Below are 24,588 nucleotides of genomic sequence, written 5' to 3' on the forward strand. Positions count from 1 at the left end.
CTGGAAAACAATGTCAAGGAGACGGGGTATGTCTGGGTTAACATGCTTAGCCTGCTGCCACCATGACCCAGCCCCGGATAAGTGGAAGAAAATAGATAGATGGATGAATTGATGTTGAACCACCATGAAGTGCTGCTTGAAAATAGAAAATAACACTTGATCAACAATGCCAATGTTCTGTAGGTGTTAGAGCCTGTGCCATCAGGTTGTCAATAATCTAAGTGTGTGTGTGTAGTCTTGCACTCCGGGGTTTTAGTTGTGAAGGTGTCTCAGGCAGACTGACACTGAGAGCGAATCAGCCTAATGAGATACCATGTTGCTCTGTGGAAATGATTACCTCAGGAGGAGAGGCATTAGATTGATGAGGGCAATCTTTGCCTCTGTCCCTGAGATGCACCAGCGCCTCCACCACCTAACACCACCAACACACTGATGAAGTCACTCCTGCTCACCCCAATTGACCCGTAACAGTGGAAAACTGTGCTCTGCCACCTCTGCTTTAGTAAAAAGATAAATTAAGGTATTTTGCTGCACACCTAAAAGTTCAATTACATAATGTCATCAGTCACAGTTGTCCTCTTTACTTTCCAATCCGCAAGGTAACCTTAAGTCACCTCAGACTGCTTGGGCAGTATAGATCTTCACTCTGTAAGGCCAGTTAGGGATTAAAAGCCCTTTACTGAAAATGCAGCAGGAAGTTTTAGATGTGCAGTAAAGACATGTCACACACCAACGATTAGGGCCTGTTTCTCCTTTAAAACTTAAATGCTGGTCAATCGATAACAGAGGTTATTGAAGCAATGAAGAATGACTGCTGAATGTCCCATTTGTTATTGGTATTAGTTGATCGCTTCTCAGGTCAGCAGTGATCTGAGGAAAAGCTCCTGGAGGTGAATTCAGTTTAAAAGCTCACAGTGGACGAAGCCAACAGAGTGCAACAGTTGTAATACTGATCTGATACAGTGTGTGCATGCAGACTGTGAGATTTCTGATTTCATTTCTATAAATTCAGTTATATTTTAATTAGCTGATTAACCTGAACACCCACTTATCAGCACTCTGACTAGATGTCTGACACAATGTTTGAGAAAGAAGGGTTGGCTGGCATCGCCTTCTCTTCTGAGGCACTTTTTGGATCGATGATATGGAATGTGATTTTTGTTTTAATGATCTTATTTTTTTCTTGCTTAACATTGCTTGCCCTAAACCTGAAATACCTCCAAACAACCGATGACGAGGGGGGTGGTGTTTCAGCTTAATGACTGACTTGCTCTCTTCCTGTTTTAGCATGACTACAAGCAGCGTTTAAAACGTGACTGAGCGTTAGTAGCCTACCTGACATGATTGCACAAAAAAAACTAAAAAGACATAACAGATAAGTATATTTTGATTTTGGGATAATAAAACAACAACGAGGCATTTAGGAGGACAGCATTGTATTCTCTTCCTGTTTAAAACAGCTGCTTTAACTACAACAACCAGAGACGCATCCGTCTTAAAGTCACCAATTAACATGGCTACTCATTGAACCAAAACACCAGTCTCTGTTGTTTATTCTTCCAAAGTGAAGCCAAAAACTGTCGATGACCCCCTGGGGGAGTGGCTGTTAGTTTAGTGAGCTTGATTTGATATGCAGCAGAGTTTTCTACAGGGGGAGCACGTATTTTAAACGTCAAGATCGCCGTGAATCCATTTTTTAATCGTGGGAAGCCAAAATCATAATCGGGATTAATATTCGATTACATGTGCAGCCCTACTTTAGGGTATAGCTACACTGGGAATGGAAAGAGAGGCTGAGCCACTGGCTCCCTGTTTTGCACTTAAAGATGTGAATCACTTTCATGGAGCTCAACATTATCACAGGTGGCTTGGATGGTAAAGTTTAATATGAATGGTCTGTGACATCATGTGTCAGTGACGCTTTATCTGGGATCTTTATCTGTAACAACCACAGGTGCAGCAGATACTAGCGGGTGTTTGTGATGCCTGTCTGGCAGAGTGCAGACTGGCTCTACTTTTAGTTTCACTCAGTTGTGGAGTTGTTAGTACAACAGTGGGAATATTGGAAGTAAAGGAATGGGTAAGAGCCAAGAGGCATTTGTGGTTGAGAATGAAGTTGAACCTTGTTTGCGTTTCACAGTGGCGTGGAAGCTGAAGCTGTCTGTGTTCTAGTGGTTTATATTGTGACTGTACAGGATCTGACTAAGCATGCTGATGTCACTGTGGAGTGGATCCCCAGAGAGATATGAAGCAGTGCTCCTAGACCAAGGCTTACCTCTGGGATTTATGCTTCACCTTCTCTCAAGTGTGCCTGCTCTCTATTGATGTTTGTGCAGTTTATGTTCCCAACACTCTTACTTGAGTTGCTGATTAGCGTCCATATATTTATCAAGTAAATGTGCTAATGTGTCAGCCACAATCGACAGCCACAGAAAAAGTGCACTTTAAAAAAAAAGTTCCAATATCTCATTTTTTCATTCCGGTTTAAACTACTTTAAACTTTTATAACCTAGGCAGCATCATGCTGTATGCAACCATTAAGATCCTGCAATCTAACCATCATAGCTGAGCTTTGCTTAAAGTACACATTAGTTACTGTGTACTTGTTTCAGCAGATTAAATCAATGCCCTAAATTTGACATTGGGCTTCACGTTATATTTTGTCAGCATCTACATCACAATGTGGGTATGTGCAATGGTCACATTACATGACGTGCAATGTCTCAAACGTGTCATGCTACAACTTTCTTACTGCTTGATCAAAAGAAGTACTTGCATGTTTCTTATTTTAATGGCTTATCCTCAAATACATGCAATTTGATATACAACTACAGCCATTAACTAGTGCACATAGGAAACTGACTGTTGTGCAAAGTCTGTGTGTCAGCTGCCTGTAAACATGCAAGCAACAGGTCTACTGTCACTTATTGTGTTGTAGTAAGAGGCTGCGCTGGTCCCTGCAGTTAACCTGTTTACCCTGCTGTGCTGATGAATGGTTGACGGAAATGATGGAGGAGTGCTGTTTGACAGGGCACAGTCATGGACGTTGGGATCCTGTATGACTTTGATGACATCTTGAATTTCCCCTAGTGCCACCATGGTATGCACATTTATGTTTTTTTGTGAAATATCTTAAATACTGGAAAAAGTGTAGTAAGTTTGGTAATTCTTTGACTTCTCATAGCACCATTAACAGGCTTAATTGCAGTCTCGGAGTCACTGAGGCTTAGTTCCTCCTATAAATCCAAACTTCACATCACTACAGTATGCTACAGTAGCCTTTCTGTTGCCCTTGGTAAGTTATTTGTAAGAAAGACCAACTACTGAATTCTAGCTGTGAATACAACATTTATAACATCTGTGTGAACGTCTCTTGGGGTGAAAGCAGCAGCATTGTGCCATTACTGTAGTCCATTCCCACATTTCTTTACCTGTTGGCTCTGTACTTTATCTTTCTCTCTGACAGAACTACTTTACAGCTCCAATGCACCTAATTTATATAGTCAGTGACTTGCATTCATACATTTTCCATCCGAGTCTGTACCAATACCCCAAACTGATTTCCATGCTGCCCGGCAGAAACCAGTGCGACACAGACAGCACAAGCAGCTACACCAAGGCAGTTTGAGGAAATGAGTGTTCCATTAGGTGGTCATGCTGTTGTCCTCTGTCTCCTTTTATTAGCTGTGGTTGCATTTTAAAGCTGCAGTAGGTAAGATGGAGAAGAGAGCGGACTTTGCTTCAAAATTTGAAACGTTACAACCTCCAGGTCCCTCCCCCTCTCTCTCCGCAGCGCTCAGTCCTGCCTCCAAAGCCCTCACGCAGAGGAGGCTGTCATGCACGCGCAGGCTAGTAACCACCGCAACTGAAGGAGCCAGATATACAACATCGCGGACACACCGGTAAAAACGTCAAATGACAACAACCGCAGCCGTTGTATTACACCACCAACACTATCGAAGCAGATACACGTCAAAGCAGCGGAAATCAGTGTTTTTGCTGTGAACTGTAATCTGCAGCTAATTGTAATCGGCAAAACCACTAGCACTTTGTTTGCTAACAAAGACTGTGGGAAAAAACAGTGCCGACTAAGCAGTAACACACTGATGTTCTAAACATTTAGGAGAAAGCCCCAAACGGTAACACTGCCTGGGCACTTCACAAAAATATTTTCAGCCACTCCTCCATGAAACAATGCTAAACAGCAGCCGCATTGAGAACAAGCTAACATTAGCCTGACTGCAACACCAACGTAACACAGCGTCACAGTAACTGCAGATATGTTAGCAATTTGTCAACATTTTTTGAAAATAATTACAGCAGAAATTAAGCTGGGGTAATTACCTGTCTAGCAGAACTGTCTAACTCAGCATCACTTTTTAATCCTTTCAGGTCCCGTCGCTCTCTCCACCTGGGAAATGCCGCTCAAATGTTTACTCTTGTTTTGTTTCTGTCTCTGTCCAACTCTTTCTTTTTAGCTTGCTTTTCCTCATTTCTCTTCTTCAGTCTTTGTAATGTAAGCTGTAGTTGGCAATGGAGGAATGGGCAGTTTTTTCATTCCTGGTGGTTGTTTTTAAGCCTTTGTGGACACAAACCGGCTGACACTTTGCACACTGACAAAATTGAGCTCGACCGTGTGAGCATGCGCGGAGGAGTGGTGCAGCGCTGCGTGTGATTGACAGCAGCCTGAGAGACTGCTCGGCTCTGATTGGTTGTTGTGTTTCGGGAGCGTTGGGTACTCGCAAATGCCATTAGGAGCAGTAGGAGGAGACAGAGGAACATGATTTCTTTTTACAGATTATCTCTCTCATGTAGGCTACTACTGCATGTTTAAAGTGACAGTTTAAATGACAGAGCATATATGACAAAAAGTTAGTTTCAATAATGTTACCTGCTGAACCTTTAATGGAAACGTCAAAGAACGAAGTTCCCCTTTTGGCAATGTTGCAAAAAGCCTTCTTCTCAGGCTCAGCGAAACAAAAGGATAGATGGTCAAATAATGAAGCACATCATAAAGATGGAAGCACAGTTTTAATGAGTTGGTTTTTCTGTCTGCCAGAGACCAGCACACAGTGTAGCATTTTACCCGCTTCTTTTTTTTTCTTTACCCCTATCTGTCTGAAAGTGTTATTGGCTTGAAGTTTAGTGGAATTGACTGTGTATGTGTTGTGATCTTGCCATTTTGGGCTTCTTTTATTTCATTCCAATATCCAATTTCCCTCCAGAACTTTGTTTTATTATTTTTTTATGTGTTCTCTGTTTGCTTTGGGAAATATTGATGTTTGTTCCTCCTATTTCCTTTCTTTTAAAATTATTTAAACAGCAGTTAAATGACAATCTTAGTGAATACAGTTTATTTACCGCTCAGGGGCTGGGAGTGCACAGAGAGATATGTGGTTTTGAGTATGATTGCTGTTCTTGTGATGGCCCCTCCTCTTCACTTGTTCAACGCTCCCATCTGCAGGGGCTGGACCTGAACGCAGCACAAACAGGCTGGCTGTGGCTCAGTGGTAGAGTCTGTTGTCTCTCAATAGGAAGGTTGGGGGTTCAGTCCATGACTGCTACAGTTGAAATGTCAAAGTGTACTTGGGCAAGACACTGAACCCCATCTTGCTCCCAGTGGCATAGCCATCGGGTATGAATGGGCATAGATGTGATTGGAGATTGGCACTTTTCCTTTGTGAATGTTTGTGTGAAAGGGTGAATGTGACATGTAGTGTAAAAGCAGCTTTGATTGGTCACTAGAAAAGCACTATATGAGTACAGTCCATTTACAGCACTTGCACCAGGTGTGACCAATTGACAGATTTTAAGAACAGAGTAGTGCCAGTGCACCGAGACCTCTCAGCACCACACATGGCCGATTTGCTGATAATGAAGAGTGAAATTTATTATCACCTTTCATAGCAACAGCTCACTGCCTCCCCTGCTCTTACATATGTTGCAGTGACTCTGGACTAAAAAAATCTGTTGATAGAAATTCACATTAATTTCCAATCCATCTGCTCCCTGTCACATTGATGTGTGAATATAAAGCACCTTGAGTAGAGAGGCAGCACCTTTCCCTTATAAACAGCTCACAAGGCAGCTTGTGATATTTAAGTGGGATTACAGTGATATTATGGCCTGAACCCTTCAGCTTATTTTGCTAATATGTTTCAGTCAAAGTGTGAAAGAGCACTAACCTTTGCAGCAGCAGTGACTGCTTATCTCGGCTTAAATTCAGACATCAATATTGAATGTGTTTTAATCTTTGCTGTCTCAAGCTTGCTGCTGGATCTCACATTAATGTCTTTGGTTTCAACAGGCACTGAGCATTAAAATGGATAAACTTCGAAAATATAGAATAGGAAATACTTCTGTATAGGACGTGTAGTTTCCCCTCCTGCCAGGTAGTAATGATGCTGATGATGAGAAGGCCAGAATGGGTGAGAATGATTTCTGGATGTCTAAATGCCACGCTTGGGCAGTGTTGACTCGGGCAAAATGCCATGGCTCTCTATTGACTCTGTGAATGGAGTCATTCTCTACTTTTTCACAATCCTGTTTTCTATTCTAACACCTCAAAGGCCAAGTAGGGAGGCGAATATAAAAGGATAAAGTCAAGTGTCATAACATTAGCCTCGCTAATATCTCTAAACTATGTTCAATTTCTCTTGTGTTATCTTAGTTTGCCTGCATAGTGCGCACATAAAGAAACAGATACTGTATTCCCCAGCTGTGCAACCCTTCCCACCTGTTACACACCTGACAACAAAGAGCATATGGTGATGAATTTACATTTTAGGAGAGAGTGAAACTCCTTGTTTTTTTTTGTTTGTTTTTTCAGAAAACAAATTGGACTACATCAAAAATTATGTTTCACTTAGGGTGGTTTGCTTGCACTCTTGTGGTCCCTCAGATGAGATGGGTTAGAAAATGTTGCAAACAAATAAATAGCTCCACATGCAGAGGAGTTCATGTGCAAACACTCCCACATAATGTGGTAACATTGTGTTTGAAGTAGGACTTCAATTGGACACCCCTGAACAGAATACAACTCGGTATCCCACACAGCACATCCCTGCTCCCTCAGATCAGCATTCAACCGTTCTCCCATGTGGCCAAAGCTTGGAAGAAATGCAGAACATTGATGTATGAATACAGAAAGGGGCAAAGCTAACTGTTTGATGGTCACATCAAGATGGTTTCAGAGAGTATGTTCTGATTCTCTTGGTAATGGTATGTAAAACTGCAGGATGAATTCTTGATCCTCTCATTATATGTTGAATATGTCATTTTCTGATTATAGTTCCTACAGTTCAGAGATTTTGTTTTTTCCTTATAATCTTATCCTTCTTCCATACATGTTTATTGTTATGTTACGCTAAAGGTAGTCATGTAACACAAATACTTTGGACTCTAAATGAAGTTTTTGATAGTTTCGTTTCTCTTCATCTCTAATAAAGAAACAAGTTAAGGTTGCACTCTGAAAGAAAAAGGCAGAAGTAATGTTGATTGTATGATTCACTGTAAAAAATCCATTAAAGATAGTTTCTTGTTAGAAGGAGTTGATTGCAATAAAATAATACATACAATATTCAGAGCAACAAAAAGTTAATAGATTGCTTTCATTCAAATATACATCTAGAGTTTGGACCTTCTTTTTTTGTAGTAAACCCAAATTTAAAAAAACAACTCACCGTAACAGTTGCTATATTTTCTACTATAACGAATAATTCAAGGTGAAAGGATGGAAAGTAGGACGCGAATAAATGTTGACAACATCTCACATAAATCCTCTCAGTTTATCAAACTGAAGCAAATTCTTCGCAGGCTCTTTCCTCTCCTCTGTGGAGTGAAGAGAACTCCTGGTTGTTCAGTCAACGTCAAACATATTTTAAGAGGAAAGTGTTTTCTGAGAATTGACCAGAAAGAAGTATAAGTGCTGAGGGAGAAGAGGTTGTTGTACATGGTAATGAGGTTTATTTTATCCAAGACCTACAGATCCGTCCTCAAATGCTCTACTGGTGCCAGGAAGAGCATTTAGTGCCAAAGCATGACTATTTAGTCCTTTTTCGTTGTTTCTGGTAGTATGGTGATAAAGTATATGTATTATTTGGTATCAGAGCAATTAGATAATGTTGATTAATCAGTGTGTGGTTATGTAATAACATCAAATAAGACCATAGATAATCATGATATTTGATTATTTTTTTATTATTTGATTATTATTTGATTTAAAATCATTACAGTTGTTTGATATGTAAATCAACAACTTCGTGGCAGCCTGCTGCATGTTTGTACCAACACTAAACTATGCTTCTGTATATGTGTGTCAGCGTGGGTGGAGAGATGGAGACGGAGATTGCAGGGAGAGATGCAGGTCATTGAAATGTAGACATGTAGCAGATGCTGCAGAAATCAATCGTAGTGTAACAGATGGCAAGATCACTAGGAGCATGATTCTCTCACCTCTTTGTGCTGTGCTGCCCCATGGGATACTCAAGACGCCTGTCTCCTGTAATAACACACACACACATGATTTCTGCAGATGCTTTCACACCTAGAAATGAGATCTTTATAGGGCTGACCCGAATGCTTCGAAGCTTCAGTCGTTGCCATGGTAATATATAACACAGATCTGTGTGTTTCTCATGCTCTGTATCTGACTCAATAAGGTCGCGATCTGTCCGTATTTCACAGTTACGACAAAGTATAAACTATGTCTCCACATGCTGTGAAGGACACAAGCAAGAGCTGTAACCTGCGATTAGTTCATCGTAGTTTATAATAATGCAGCGCAGGGAGGACACGTTTAATCACGTGGATCTTTCTGTCTGTCTGTCACTGTTAACAGAGCCTCCAGTCTGCTGTGTATTTCATATATTTCACACGGAGCTGTAGAGGAGCATCAGGCTTCATGATCAAGTTTTGTACCACGTCATCATTTCAGTCCGCCATCACCCGCTCCCTCCCTCCCTCTGTGCTCGTGCTTTCCCATTCTTAGCGCTGTGAGTCTGCATCACAGTTTTTATTTTATGATGTTTTTTAAAGTCTGATGAAGGTGAATGAGGCTCCTTGTATATTCACAGGGCCTAAGAAATCTGATTCGGGTACAGCTCGATATCTTTGTTTTGATGTGGGGAGGTTTTTGGGAAGTACTTCAGCATTCAGTAAGAAGTTTGGCCTAAAGGGGGTAAACCACCATAGTAGAAGAATAAATTCAAGGTGCAATATCTAACAGCACTGTGGTTTACCACAGAGCCTTCATTCTTCCTTCAGAGGACTTTTTACATTTCATTGAAAAGTTTCCACAGTCACATTTTTAGAGATTTAATTGTATTCAGTTTGATTCAAGCCAACTTGTCTTAAGTTATTGTGGTTGTTGTTGAAATGGTGGGATGTTGACTTTGGCCCAATCATTCAGAAGAGCACGTGCTTTGTATTGATGTCTGTTTACAAGGTCATCACAGCTGCTATTGAAAAGGTGCGATTGCTGTGCAATCATCAGTCTCATCCTTGGTTGAACAGCGTTATAAATGCGCTGTATGCTGGTGGAAAGAAGGGCTGAGGGACTCAGGAAATGCTGGAGCTGCATTATTTTTTCAGTTGGATGAAAGAAATATTCACAGTCGCCGTTTCCCAGCAGCTCGCTGATTTTCATATTGACTGAATCTGTAACGGAGCCAGGATTGGGTCTGGATTCTCCCCTCTGTGCAAACCTTTGTTTAAATTGATCATTTCCCAGTCTAACACAGACAATTGCACAGATATAATATCAGAAACACACCTAGCTGTTTTTCTCTCTCCCACACACTTCTACATGAACCTTTAGTGTTTGTTTTAGGAGCTGTTTGACTCAAATTAACAGGCTCTCTGTGTCTTGGCACAGCTTTTGATTTGTAAAAATAACTGATAAATGTCATAAACACTGTTGAAAATTTTGCCAAAGATTTTGTCGTAAATGAGCTCACATACTCAGGATGATGAATTGGATTTAAATGCTAAAAGTTGGTATTGTTAATGACAAATGTGTCAAACATGATCCCAGCCCACACACAGTGATACAAATCTTTTATTTCCTTCCCGTACATGGTGTTTTCTATGTGATGTAATATCCAGAGACAGTATAATACCGCCGATTCTTTAACACTCCTGAAAAAATGGCTTTGTTCTTCAGACAAAAGAAGGTGTCTTGTCGGCAACTGTGATGTCAAGTTGCTCCTCCTTTCTTTTCTCCAGAGTGATATCTAATAAAGGGGCTGCAGGTGCTGTGAATTCCCCCAGCTCTTCCTATAGTGCAGTGCTGCTGTACAGTCGCTGGGTACCTCCGGGGACACATAAGCTGAAAGACAAAGCAAGTCCACCCCTGGAGAGAAGAGAGAGCAGATATATACGTGCAAGCAGACACAGTTGTATACACACAGAGACACAACTCCTACTTCAGTAAACACAATCTATTAAGAACAGAGTTGCAGTAAAGATACTGAAGCTTTACACATGGCTACCTCTCATTGCAGACAGGGGACAGAGAGATTTCATCAGCAGCTTAACTTGTTCTCAATTAATATGTAGAGTCAAAGTTCTCTGCCTTTCACCTCACTCAGTCTCCTCTGTGGTCTTATTGTAAACAGCACTTGGACATATAGACAGCTTAAACTGCAACAATGGTTAAGTGAACTTTAATGGGCAATAGTTGTCTGCAGCAAAGACTTTTCCCTCCCTGCTCCTACAAACTACATGTACCAAACTCGTACACCCGCCTGCGATCTTGAATCTGTGCAAATTACAACCTCATTTCACCAAATGTTTTGTGAGTGTTGGATTTACAAGCTTCATAAAAGATTCCCATTAAAACTGAGATGAAATCATTAGATTCAATTTATCACCTGCAGAATATTGCGTATAGTCAGCTACAGAATACAGTCAGAAGGTTATATTCCACACCGTCATCGCTCATCACGAAGTGACCGCTTGTGCCAGCCGCCAGCCTCGGAAAAGAAACCACGCCTGGGTCTGCTTTCAGTCTCTTGGGACTTGCAAGGCCAACATGCCTTTGAGGGACTCGTACTTCCTCAGCAAGGTCACATCTGAAAAAGTTTACATTGACCAGCAGTCATTTTCACCACCCTGTGAGTCCACAAACATCAAGATGAACCAAACCCGGATTCACCTCAGGGGTTATTTAAAATGGCTGGCAAAATAAATCATAACAAAGAAAAATAACATGACATTTTTTCTTTATATAAAAAGTACTAATATTCAAGCATGGCAGAAATAGTGACATAGCCTGAGATGAGGGTGAGCGCTAAATGTTGGAAGCAGTGAGGAGGTGTGGAAGCGAGGCTGAAAGAAGCAGAGACGGAAAGCTGCAGTGTGTAGGTGGTACCCACACAGCTCAGCTTGGCTTAGCCAGCCGTGCATTAGCTGGAAGGCCGGGGCCCGTTTGTCTGGAATATTTTATGAAGGGACAGATCAAAGCCGGGGCAAGGGGCCACAATACAGCTTACACATACTCTGAGGCAGCAGCTCACATGTACATTTATGTGTGCAAACACAAAGAAACACAGAGCACACTTGCTCCCCTGGCTCCTATTGATTGCTTTCTATATCTCTCCTCCTCTCCTCCAGTTTCAGAGTCCCCACAACAAAAGCCTGTCTTCACTGGCAAAGCATTTAGCATTTGGAAAAGTCAACTCCAGCCTGCAGCCAAATGTTGTGCACAATAAGCAACAAGACGCACTGTACAGGCTTTTGTAACAAAGCCATGTTTGTAGAATCTGAATTTTTATTTTATGCCAGTTGCAGTTTTCATGGCTGGACGGCCAAACTAGAAACTTGAAATCTGCAGACATAAAGGAAGACCGCTGATGTCTTATTGTATTGAGAGAAGAAACCTTCCTTTGGTTTCTTCTAAGGTTGTGTGCCACAGCAGAACATGGCAGCTCTAAGGTTCTTATAAGCCATGAAAACTTTAGATATCATGTATGAAAATATTTACCCTTATTTTTTTTAAAATATGTTGTACTGATTGTTCAAACATTTTGTGGTTTCTGGACTTTTACCCAGCACTATTATCAGGTCAGATCCATCAAAGGTTGATTTTTGTTCTTTTTTCTCTTACAATCAGCTTCACAGCGTCACACAGCTGCTGGCGTAGACGTAGACTCTTCGTCCTGTAAATCAAACTGCTGATTAAGGCTCCTGGGGAAGCCATTGCATGTATCATACATTATCATTTCACGAACACATTTACAAACACACCTTTTTGACATGACACTCCCTCCTCTGATTGGCTGTTTAATCTCCACTCTGATTATACAAAATAGATGACAACCAACACGACATTTGATTTGTATTATCCTCACTGAACTTCCCTGGGGCGGTTCTTATTGCGTCATCTGCCTGAACAGCAGGATGAGGCTTTAATTCTGTGTGTCAATCAGTGAGAACTGCTGCCTTGTTCAGGGTATTATCAACATAGAGTATATGCACTGGGTGATCAAAATTTTCGATACTTTTGATTACTACGTGTAAAATGATACAATCTCTGTTATTTTGAAGTTTGATCGAAAGGTATTAAAGCTTTAAAGCTTTAACAACAGATCTATAGTCAGATTTTCAACCCAAAGTTGCTGCGAGCAAAAGAGTAATAAGACATTATTTTGCGATTGTTTCACAGCAGTTACACTCTAAACAACAAACGAATGCGCCTAAGCCTCTGTACAGCCCCACAGGAAGGTACAGAGTTTAGTTTTTATGGGCCGAAGTGGACAGTGTGTGTCTGTCTGCTCCGCCCTCCATCACACCTGGAGCTCTTATTCAGCTCTAAAACAGTGGACTGTTCTCATTTACAGACCAGCAGATGAAGACGTTTTGTGAAGTCCCTTTAAGGTCTGATAAAGATGCAATAGTTATGATAGTGTTTGTTGCAGACAGACAAAGAGCAGACAGACAGCCATGTCACCTTAGCACTACATTTTCATGTATTCCCGACCTGCGGACTGTTGGTTGAGCTCCATACCACTGTCAAGCGATGGATGTCCAGAAATGTCCCAAACACAGCAGAATAATGAGACAAATGGGCTGATCCTCCGCAGATACAGACACCACCTCACACTTGTACTGAATTATGAGTGATGATTAAGAGGGAATATTTTAATATGGGTCTATAATTTTTTTTAGGGGGGAAATCCTGCTCATTAATCCTTTCATTACTATTAAGAGTATGTCAAATCTCAGAGGGACTCATTGTGCAGTTTGTTTCAGCTTTTGTCTCTATTTGTATAATACATATGCATGCTCCATGTCTCCATTATTGTTTGTGTTTGTGAAGAAGAAGCTGGAATGTAGCTGTTTGTGTGCTTTTAATTAATACCGTCTGTGAGCTTGCCCACCTCTGTGTGTCACATGTATGTCACCCTCCCTGCCTTGTCATCTCCTTCATACCCTGACAAACATTAGGCTGACAGGTGCTGGCATAACATGTCAAATCAAATCAGGAATGTATTATGCACACCAGTTTAAAAAAATATCTCCAATATTTTCTAATGTAAAAACCTCACCTTCACATTGTAGTCTTTTAACATAAGCCAATGAGTGAGCATAAGCAGTTGCCTAGCAACTACTTTGGCTTTCCAGTGTTTTCCTTGAGGAAAACTCCCAATTACTTTAAGACTTTTACCACTTTATCCCTGACTTTAATCAAAGGTCTTGTCTAACCTATCAGGCCTTTTTGTATGTGGCACTATATGTCTGAGTTACATGTGCTGTCTCATTGTCTGAAAAAGCAAAAAGCAAATGAGGGCGCTTTAAATGCCTTGGTGTTAGAGGGACTAGTACAAATGGAGAAGCACAGAGAAATCAGTTATTTGTGCTGCAACACAACTAAAATCCCCCTGATGCTCATGCACTCCTGTATTTTCCTCTTTGGTCAAGAAAATTCCCAGCCTGAATGCCAGCCTCATGTTTGAAAGGCGTGGGAAATCAATCACATTATTTTGAACTGCATTTGATTAGTTTAAAAGGTGCATTATTAGTGCTTTACAAGTAATTCACAAAAATAATTTGAGATGAATCCCCTCTTAAATAATCAAAAATAATTCTAAAATAAAAAAGTAAATAATGAAGTACTACATGAATTGAATATATTATACCAAAATAGTAAACTGGTTCAAGGCTGTGTAGTGTTTACTCCTCGATCCCACAGGATCTGTGTCCGGTGCTTTCCATCTGCTTCTGTCAGACGGCGGGAGCACTCGCCGACAGGAAGCGTGTCTGGTCGGATGCGCAGCGGAGCGCTGGCCCGGGCAGCTGGATTCATGAGATCACAAGATCACGCGCAGGAGAACTACATTATCGTGCGTGAATTGCGAAATTACGTGATAGCATCAATGTTAAACAGAGCAACACACAAACAGCAGTTCAGTTTGTACCTCTGAGGTTGATTATTTGGATATCATTCATTTTTTGATTTTGTGCTTTTGGTCTTACAATTTTTAATATATTGTAGTTGATAGTTTTCTCCGGTAAACCAGAGAGGAGGGTTTTACAAAAGTTCAGCTTGCTCATTATAAGAGCGTGCATCTGCCTCTCTATGTTTAAGAGATCTTTTCGTGACAAAGCACACATGTGCTTTGACATTCATTTCAAAGTCAGAAGTCACGCCTACATTTTTTGCTTATTTGTGCCTTTGAACAAATAATCAGCACTTGGTTTGGTGTCCTTTATGCTCAGACATGTCGGGAAATAGTTGGGCCATACTGTGTTACAACTGCAAGCTCTTCGTTAAAATATATACACATTTCTCTCCCATTATATTAGGCCTCTAGCACTGTGCTTGCATCAGCCTGGATTTAGTAAAAGCTAAGCGTGCATGAGAAAATGATACATGTTGGACAGAAAATATTCAAATCAGCACCCTTTGATCAAAGGCAGGGCTGCTACGTGTGTCTCCTTGTGTCTAGAAATGACATACATATTAAAGTAATTTATCATCAGATATGATTAGAAGGAAAAGTAATGCCAACCAGATTATGTTTTTCAGTGACAGAGAGGAAATGTTGTTCATGAGCATATTTGGCAAATTGTTGATACTAAATGTATCAGTCAAATATTCACTTGATATGTATTTTGTCTCTGGGGGGATATCATTGCATTGCATTACAATATGCGCTCCAACTGAATACATAATTATTAAAATGTTTAATGGTTATATGTAGACACTCACTGCACTTAAGGACAGATAAAGATAACGGTCGTGGTTTAATCATCCAAAAATTTGCTGTGACTAGAATCGCTTCAAACTGCCATCTTTCCTTAACCAGTGCTTTTGTTGCCTAAACATTTCCACTGACACGAGTCTCTGATGTAAAAGTCTTGAGCTTTGTAAACGTTGCTCAGGGACAAGGTTCGTTGGAGATTTAACCTGTTGAATTAGTTTCCTATCCTGCAATGTTTAGTCATGTTTGTCAGTTCCAATTTTTTGTGTGTACCTGCCTAAAGCTTTTCTTCCAGTCAGACATTCCTTTCTCCTCTAATACTTACTGCTGTTAAAGGAGAAGTTCAGTAATTTTAAACCTGGACCCTATTTGTACAAAGTGCGTCAAAGTTACTCATTGGAACAAAAACAGTCCAGTAGATAGCCTCCGTCGTAGCCGTGATACGGCCGCAATGGCTGCAACATAATCCAGGGGCAACTGCGCCTGATCTAAGTACATCCACTAAAAGTGTTTGTTTTTGCCACTGACAGGCTCAGATTGTTACTCCAGGTGTCCAACAACATTACAGAAATGATCCCTACAAAGATCCTTTGCAAAATAACCTGTAGACTCAGTAAACAGCGTGTGTGTGTGTGTGTGTGCTCAGCTGCCTCATGTTTACAATCTGTGGTCAAGATCAGCTTCCTGACTGGCACATGGCCATTGACCAGGGTTATCCTAACAGCTTTAAAATGTCTGTGTGTAGTAGGCTGTCGACACGAGCAACTCCACACTGTTTGTAGGTGGGCAGCAGTGCTCAGTCCAGTCAGTGAATTTTCCTTCCATTTTTGGCAAGTGAAAGTAAATTATATGATGTCACAGTTACTTTTATACTTTTTAACATTTAAGCAGAAATGTTGATTGTAAGGTCACCTCTGGCTCATAGAGGGTAGATGTCCAGCAGTGCCATCAACTCAGAACTGGCAGAAACCAGTGGGACCCAGGTACACCCATCTACTGTCCTGATAAGTCTGGCCAGAAGTGGTTTTCATGGAAGAGTTGCAGCGAAAAAGCCATACCTCCGACATGGAAACAAGGCCAAGCAACTCAACTTTGCACGAAAACATAGGAACTGGGGTGCAGAAAGATGAGTTGAAATTTGAAATATTTGGCTGTAGCAGAAGGAAGTTTGTTCGCTGAAGGGCTGGAGAGCGGTACAATAATGAGTATCTGCAGGCAACAGTGAAGCATGGTGGAGGTTCCTTGCAAGTTTGGGGCTGCATTTCTGCAAATGGAGTTGGAGATTTGGTCAAGATTAATGGTGCTCTTAATGCTGAGAAATACAGGCAGATACTTATCCATCATGCAATATCATCAGGGAGGCGTATGATTGGCCCCAAATTTTTTCTGCAGCAGGACAAAGACCCCAAACATACAGCCAATGTCATTAAGAACTATCTTTAGCGTAAAGAAGAACTGGAAGTGATGGTATGGCCCCCGCAGAGCCCTGATCTCAACATCGAGTCTGTCTGGGATTACATGAAGAGACAGAAGGATTTGAGGAAGCCTACATCCACAGAAGATCTGTGGTTAGTTCTCAAGATGTTTGGAACAACCTACCAGCCGAGTTCCTTCAAAAACTGTGTGCAAGTGCACCTAGAAGAATTGATGCTGTTTTGAAGCCAAAGGGTGGTCACACCAACCAGTGCATTTATCTAGTATAAAATTATCTTTTTATATCGCAATAAATGTCGCTAAACAAAAAGTTTTCGCAATGCCATTTTTTCTCTCTTAAAAATTGCTCTCCTTCCACGCCCTTCCTTTCTCTTCTTGGCATCTGTCCGGCTAATACCTATTAGCCCTATTAAAGACAAGCAAACATTCAAAATACAGCTGACTACTGTTTACACTGACAATGGATTGAGCCATGGACTGTTTTCTGTCATGAATCAATATATAATTTAAAATACAAATCGTCACATAAAACAGTGAACAATGCCAATCAGTTGATTAGTCAATCAGACAAAATAAGCAATTCCTGCATACGGAAATTGTCATCATCGCATGACACCTTAATGCCAGGTGTGGGATGTGAACAGCGGGGCAAGGAATGGAGGAAGAGATTTGGGGAAAATAAAAGGACTCAAAGAGGGGAATGGTGAGGTGGGTGGGTGAGGTTGATTTAATTTCTCCTGGTGCCTGCTGGAACTAAGCATGTATCAGTGCCTCAGCTCTCCTGCATCTTATTGGCTAATGAAACCCGAGTTGTAGAAAATGAAAATTAATCAGAGAAAAATTCCACACATGAGCTGTGAAATTTCATAAGTCTTGGTGTGTACGCCTGTGTGTGCGCACATGTATTACCGTGTGTGTTTGTGTGTGTGTCTGAGCATTTGCCTGTGCACCTGCATGCTCATGAATGCACATTCAAAAAAAAATTAATTTTAAGCTTGAGTCAATAAAAATATGCAAAGTAGCTGCTACAAGGGTTAAGACTCCATCATTGAAACCACTTATAATCCCCCATTTTCTCTGTGTGTATCCATTTATCACAACCTTATTGAACAGTTTGAAATTCATTTTAGAGCTGCACCTTTGACAAGCTTAATTTCACACTTTCACACTTCACCCAATTGAGGAAATTGCCACCTGCAGGAAAGGGTTTTTGAGGACTTGCACGAGCCTTACCTGTTGATAAAATGTTTTCATGTCTTCACGGTTAATTAGGATTTGTGATGTTCTGACATGGGTTTGTTTCTTGGCTCAAGAATTTTGTACTTTTCGTGATGAAGTTTGCGGTTTAGTTCGTTCTCAGATTATCTGCAGTGTTAGACAGCAAGACATCTTTGTCCTCATGTTAAGTGGTCAACAGGCCTTGAAAGCAGGTTTTATATATTTCCACGAGTTCCAAAACTCAATAACAGGACTAGCTGTGGTATCAATTCAAGGAAAACAAGTATTTCCTGTTACATGATTAATTAAATAATTTTCCTTCCCACAAAACTGAAATACAAATTTAAAGATTGGACATGGAAAACCAATAAATCTGGGTTTGATTGATGTATGAGGGCTTACATGTCTCTACTTAATTAGCAGCATTTAATTTCCTTGTAGAAACTCCATCACTTTCCATCACTTATTTAATCAGAATCCTCAGGACCCCACTAATTACATCTACATCTTCACCTGCCCTTGCCTGGAAGTTATGTCTGTATTTAAGAATTCTTAGCACTCTTTAAACAGGTAAAGCACTGATAAGTCTGAGCAGGATTAAAGTCCTTCATCCTGCTATTCAGGATTAAATTCCCTAATCCTTCCTTCCATTATCAATGCCCTTTAATCCAGATATAGGTCTGTATGTGTGTAATGAGTGCAAGTTCAAGCTGATTTCACACACTTAAGTGTCTAATATGAGTTTATGCATCACACGAAAAAACAAAGAATTAAATTCTTATTTAGCCATTAAATGTGAGTTAAAATATACTAAAGTACGTTAACTCTTACATGAGGCTTAACTTCATCCCACAAGGAAGAAAGCGGTCTGCCATTTTCTGGCAGAGTACCGTGTAATCTGCTAAAAGCACAATGTGATCCTTTGGTCACCAAACCAGACACTCCCATGCCGACTGTCGATTGTTCTGTGTAATGTACATGAAAAAAAGAAAACTATTGGCAGCAAGGGACAGCATCCACCAAGAACACTCAGTAATGTGGGCTTTGAACCAGGCTGTAATGGTGACGGGACTCCATCTTTATTTTAACCCACAGCTATTATCATTATCTTTGAATAGTGACTGAAAGAATAGGAACATGAGTTCATTATTAATTTTATCTCCATGTAGCATTTGATGGCCATGTTTTCATGTCAACATGAGAGTAAACTGGCTAATGTAAAGAGAATTTGTTTCATATTTTAAAAAGGTTGTATAAACAGTTTCCAAAAGCCTTTCAAATGATAGAAACAGTCAGATTACTTTCTGTTTTCAGGATATTTTTGCTCTTTTTCTGCCTGCTTGTCAACTTCAGTTAAGTCAAAGAAGTTCCCCTGGGCAGCTGCACCGCTCTCTCTCTTTGTTTATCCTTCACAAACAATCTCTAACTTCAAGTGGTGCATCTTTCCCAGGGGAGGCGTCTCCAAACGGTGATGTTTGCTGATTTCAGCAGAGACTTATGTTCAACAGCTTTAGTACATAGTTTTCCACAAGGACATGCATCTACCTGGCATTGTTGGATTTGATATTCATGTTAAGAAAATGCAGTGAAGCCTTGCTGAGGAGAGGCTTTCAATTAGCCTCGTCTCTGAGTATAATGAGGTTAGACCAGCCTTGATTTACTGCTGCTCTCTGCTGTTGAAGAGAATGTGACCTACCATATTAATGAAAGCCCATCACATGGTTGGCATGGATATAATGTTACTCTGGAAAAGATAGATGTGAAGGAGGAGAATCACTGTAAAGTGCTTCATCATCATCTTTTGACAAAATGCTGGGATTAGGTTGTACAGAGCGATTGTACTTTCCATGTTAATGACCCTGTTTGCCTGAAGCGAATGAAAACTGTGACATTGTGCTGGATGCAGATGTTTCTCTTGCATCTATAAACAATCGCTTCAGGCAAAACAGAACATTTGTTTGCATCTTTCGATCCTTTTCGCTCTCACTCTGGAATGCAAAATGGATGAGCTGAGTTGTTTTTGTTGTTTTTTTGATGATTTGAGCTGATGATTCACATTACAAGCACACCCTGTAAACACATACTACTAGCACACACACACACACACACACACACACGCAGGTAGTCATATTAATATCAGGCCAAATAAACCGCCTCTATAATGGCAGTTGGGCATTTTTTTAATCTCCTATTTCACACACATTATTGGTCATTAGGAGGTGTTTTATTATTTATGGCACCAGAAAAAAATGAGCCTGTCTGTTGTTCCCTCAGGTGGTTCATGTGGTTGCCATGGCCACTGAGGGGTTGATGTACTTAGGTTTTGAAGGCTAGGATTAGATGCTGTACTGCGATCAAATTAAGTTCAATACTATCATCGGTGTAGGTAAAGTATTTGCTTCATTGAAAATATGGTGTTGATGTAAACTATTTGCCTTGAAGGCGATTTGAAGATCGTCCTCTCAGGCGGAAACAGGAAGCAGCCGTGCCTCCTCCATCCTGCTGTGTCTCTGACATCCTTCCTGAAAGCACTGTCAGAAATTCAATTATAACAGGTCATCTGTCTGAGCGCGACTGTAAAGTCAAGCTCACTTAGATGTTGATGGTGATGAAGGTGCAGCAGAGGAAGAGCTGGAAGAGAGCCAAGGAGGTGCCCATCACAGCGTTTGTGTCTTGATAGGATCTGCACACAGGCCTTTTTAGTGACTGTGTGAGTGTGTATCTGTGAGTGTAATATAGCAAAATCTTTCTGTGATCACCACAGCTAGGCCGACTTCACCTCCTCTCTGCAGGCTGTGTGAGACTCTGGAGAAATCCCCTCCTATCCCTTCCCTTCATCCCTTCATTCTGTCCTTCTCCCCTCCACACTCCTTCAATTCTCTCAAAACCTTCTCTGCGTTTATCTTCAACTCTACTCTCCCTCGATTGTTCCTTGATCCATGCCTTCCTTCCTTACACCTTTCTTCCTTTCTCCTTTGTTCTGTTTTTTCTCCTGCATGCACATCCTTCAATTCCTCTTGATCCATCTGAAGTCTCAACTACCTCTTTGCTCATGCCCCTCCCGTTGCCCTTCCCCCCTCTCCCCTTTTCAACTTTTCAACTTCCCTTAACCCTGTTCAGCACCACAATATTTTTTACCCCTGCTTCTATCAAGACGCCCTCAGGGCTAATTCAGTTCCAGGCCTCTACCCTGCTGTTACCTGTCTGCCAGCAAAATATAGCATGTATGAAACAGCCATGACCTTTGCTGCTTCTTCAGGAACAGGTGTGCTACAGGCATGTGGAGCATGGATTAAATCAGAGAAAGAAGAGAAATGTTGGTGTCATAGCAGTGCAGGCAGCAGTGCTTCCTATCTAGCGTACAATTATAATTTGTTTTGTCACCGGTTAGGACCTTTTGACCCTCTACATGTTCTTAGAGGGAAATGCAGATTTAGACTTGTATCATGTACAGCATATTTCATCATTATTTCTTTTAATCTCATGAAAAAACTGCGGTTATATTCCAAGGTCACAGAGGATCACACTGAAAAGTTATAACAGATGAAATGACAGTGGGTTCTGATTATTGTTATCTGCAGTCTTTCAGTATTTTCTCCTTTGTGGCAAAAGACTTCTGATGTGTATATCTCTTACATTATGTGAAACACGGGCGACCTTGAAATTCTCTTCTCTCCTTTTTCTCACCACCAGCTACACCAACACTACTGTTTCTGTTTTTGTGACGATAATCTACAGATCACATATCCTCATGAAATTAAAGTGTGAAAATGATTGTAACATTACCTTTGCAGATGAGCAGTACACTGTAGCTACACAAAGATAATGTACGTGGCCTTTAAATGTATTGCTGCTGTAAGCCACGCAGAGCCTCACAGAGGCATACTTCATTAATCAGAAAATTAATCTTCCTGGTGCTTAAATTGGGTGATAAAAGGGATTGAACTGAAGTTATCTCTCTCTCTCTCTCTCTCTCTCTCTCTCTCTCTCTCTCTCTCTCTCCCTGTGTGTGTAATGTGTTGTGATGTATATGCATATCTCTGTGTGTTTCTAAATGTTTGAATGCACAGAGTGATGAGGTCAGTTTCAGAATGATAATTATGCAGTCCTGACAGCAGGCAGTGGACTCTCTCTCTCTCTCTCTGTTCCTCTGAAAACTCATTAGATATCTTTCATCTTCCAGGGCGAGTAAAAGGACATAATTTGTCTGTGAATTGAAGGCCAATAGAAGCTTTAGATTTGTATGTGATCACAAAATTTCTCATTTTAAGTGACATTTAACCACTTTAGCGCTATTTTCATATCTCATGAATACATTTGTCAGTAGTCTTTGACCGCTGGTTGTAATTTATTGAAAAATATTAATTACATTATTGTACATTTAATTCAAAATGCTTATAAAAAGAAATCTTTTTATGTCAGGTCACCGATTTGTTTATTATTATTTGCACAACAGACTTGCTGAAACCAATCCCTGCCCCTTCGCCCTTCAACCAAATACATGCCTGTGGTCTTAGATGTATGTCAATGAGCTACCACTCTGAATCTCCCAACATTATTTTCCTGCTTGAAAAAATAATTTGCACTCTGTTTCTCTCTTTTTTTTTCTCCATATGCCACTATGCAAAGCTGTTCAAGGGGCCTGACACTGGTATTGTGCCAGCTGAGAAAATAATAACATTACGCTCCATTGTATGTAGCGCAGATTTATAATATGTGTGTGCTAATGGAACCTCATTGTCCTTGTGCTCGTGACTGTCCTTTGAGCCTGTTGTTGCACTGTAAAAATAGAGCTGTTGATGTCCATCAGAATCTAAAGCAGCCCTCAGAACTACTCAAGCTGCTTCAGTATCTGAATCAGTGGGCTCTCACAGAGCTTTTATTGATCTGTACAGGCTTCTTGAATAATTTCAGAGTTGGTTGGCTTTAGGACAGATTCTATAAGCTGCTGCTGAAGCGCCGTTTGCCGCCTCTGATGCTCACCTCCATTATCCACCACCCTGCAGGTACAAGCCATTTCTCTCTCTGGCTGTGTACTGCCACAGAGGAGGGTTAAATCAGTGATTGTTTCCAGCCGGGCTTCCATGATGGATGAACTGCATGGCTGCTTAATATGACGCCTACACACCATAGATACCTCCAAGAAGTGTGCCCGGATACACTGTATTTACTGCTTGCACAGGTTTCCATCTTCCATTCAGCCCAGTGATGGGTGGTGTACTGAGTCGGTTCAATTTAATGTTGGGCATTAAATTGACTGATATTGCAAGAGACATATACCCTATGTGTAATGTAGTCACAGGACATATCTGGATCTGAAATGTGCCACATAATGGCTGTTAAGGTACAGATGCAGAAACAGCAGAGGTTGCAGCAGCCTCTGTTGATGTCACATGTACCTCGCAGGTGTTTTTTCTGCTCTGCAAGCACACATACTAGTTAGGGTTCACTTCACTGGCTACTCAGATCAACTCCAAATTGATTAATTGAGCTAATTACAGCACCATCTGAGGCCTTTTAAGTAGATGAATGTGCTATTTTCCCTAACTATCTAAAAACAAACCTTTCACCTCGTCCTCTCCCCCAGCACGTTTTTAATGGTTCCTCTGCAACATGGATTCTCTGAAGGCATTAGCGCAGCAGCATCTTCTAAGAAGAATCAGGCATTCTGCCACTGACTCATGTCATTACAGCTTCGGCTGCAGCTACAGAGTAATTAGCAGCGGGTCCAAGTGCCGAGATGAACAGCCTTTAGTTAATTACATACGATACTTGACCCACATCGGCTTCATTGTTTAAACCTTCTGAATTAATTACCGGACAACAAAACGTACATTCAAAACATTCTTTATTCCATAAACAAGCTGACTGCAGCAGTGACCACCATCCTTCATTACTTTCATGCAAGAGTTAGCAAAATGATGTCATGCGTCTCTGAGATTGTGTCGATTGAGAGTGTGTATCCCCCTGGAGCATTCATTGAGTTATTTAAGTATAGAGTGTGAAGGGCATCATACACACTCAGGCTAGGGTCAAACACACACCAGTTTGACCTCTATGCATACACACACACACACACACACACATTAACAGACAGAGTTTGTGGAATAGCAGTGGAGCACACTGTGAGTAGGAGACACTTGAGAGGCGATAGACGAGATGAGCATTTGTTCCACATCCATTCATCTTGATTCAACCCTGCCCTTTTCCTCTCGTTCTCTTCCCCTCTCATTTCCCCTCTGATTTGTGGCTCTCCACAGGCCACTTGTGAGGTTACCCTACCTCTGTCGTTGATCTCGGCTCCTCCAGAAAATTCAAAACACTGCACCAATCAGACACAATTGTATGCATGACCGCAACAATTCATTATAGCTGATTTTGTTCTCTTGGTTTCTTGAAGATGTTAATGCATGCAGTTTATATGGAATTAATTATTATGTTATTCACATTGTTTTTTAAAAAATGATTTTAATTTGGAAGTAACTTGCCTCATGTAAGCACTCTAATCTACTCTTACAGTAAACATTTCATGACGTTTCATAGCTTGAGTGTTACTGAAGAGTGTATGCATCCAGGCTTGACTAGTACTATTGGGTCATTTTTAAATCCATTTTTTGTCAGAAAACAAAATTATTAATTTTCACAAGGGTTTCTGACATCTTCTTTAGGTTTAATGCGAGAGAAATTGCCAGCACAAATGCTCAACAACTATAGTGTACAGAGAAATGTCTGT

This window comes from Semicossyphus pulcher, unplaced genomic scaffold (assembly GCF_022749685.1).
Source record: "Semicossyphus pulcher isolate SPU_LCO1_2020_fin unplaced genomic scaffold, fSemPul1.0.p SCAF_19, whole genome shotgun sequence".
Taxonomy (NCBI): Eukaryota; Metazoa; Chordata; class Actinopteri; order Labriformes; family Labridae; genus Semicossyphus; species Semicossyphus pulcher.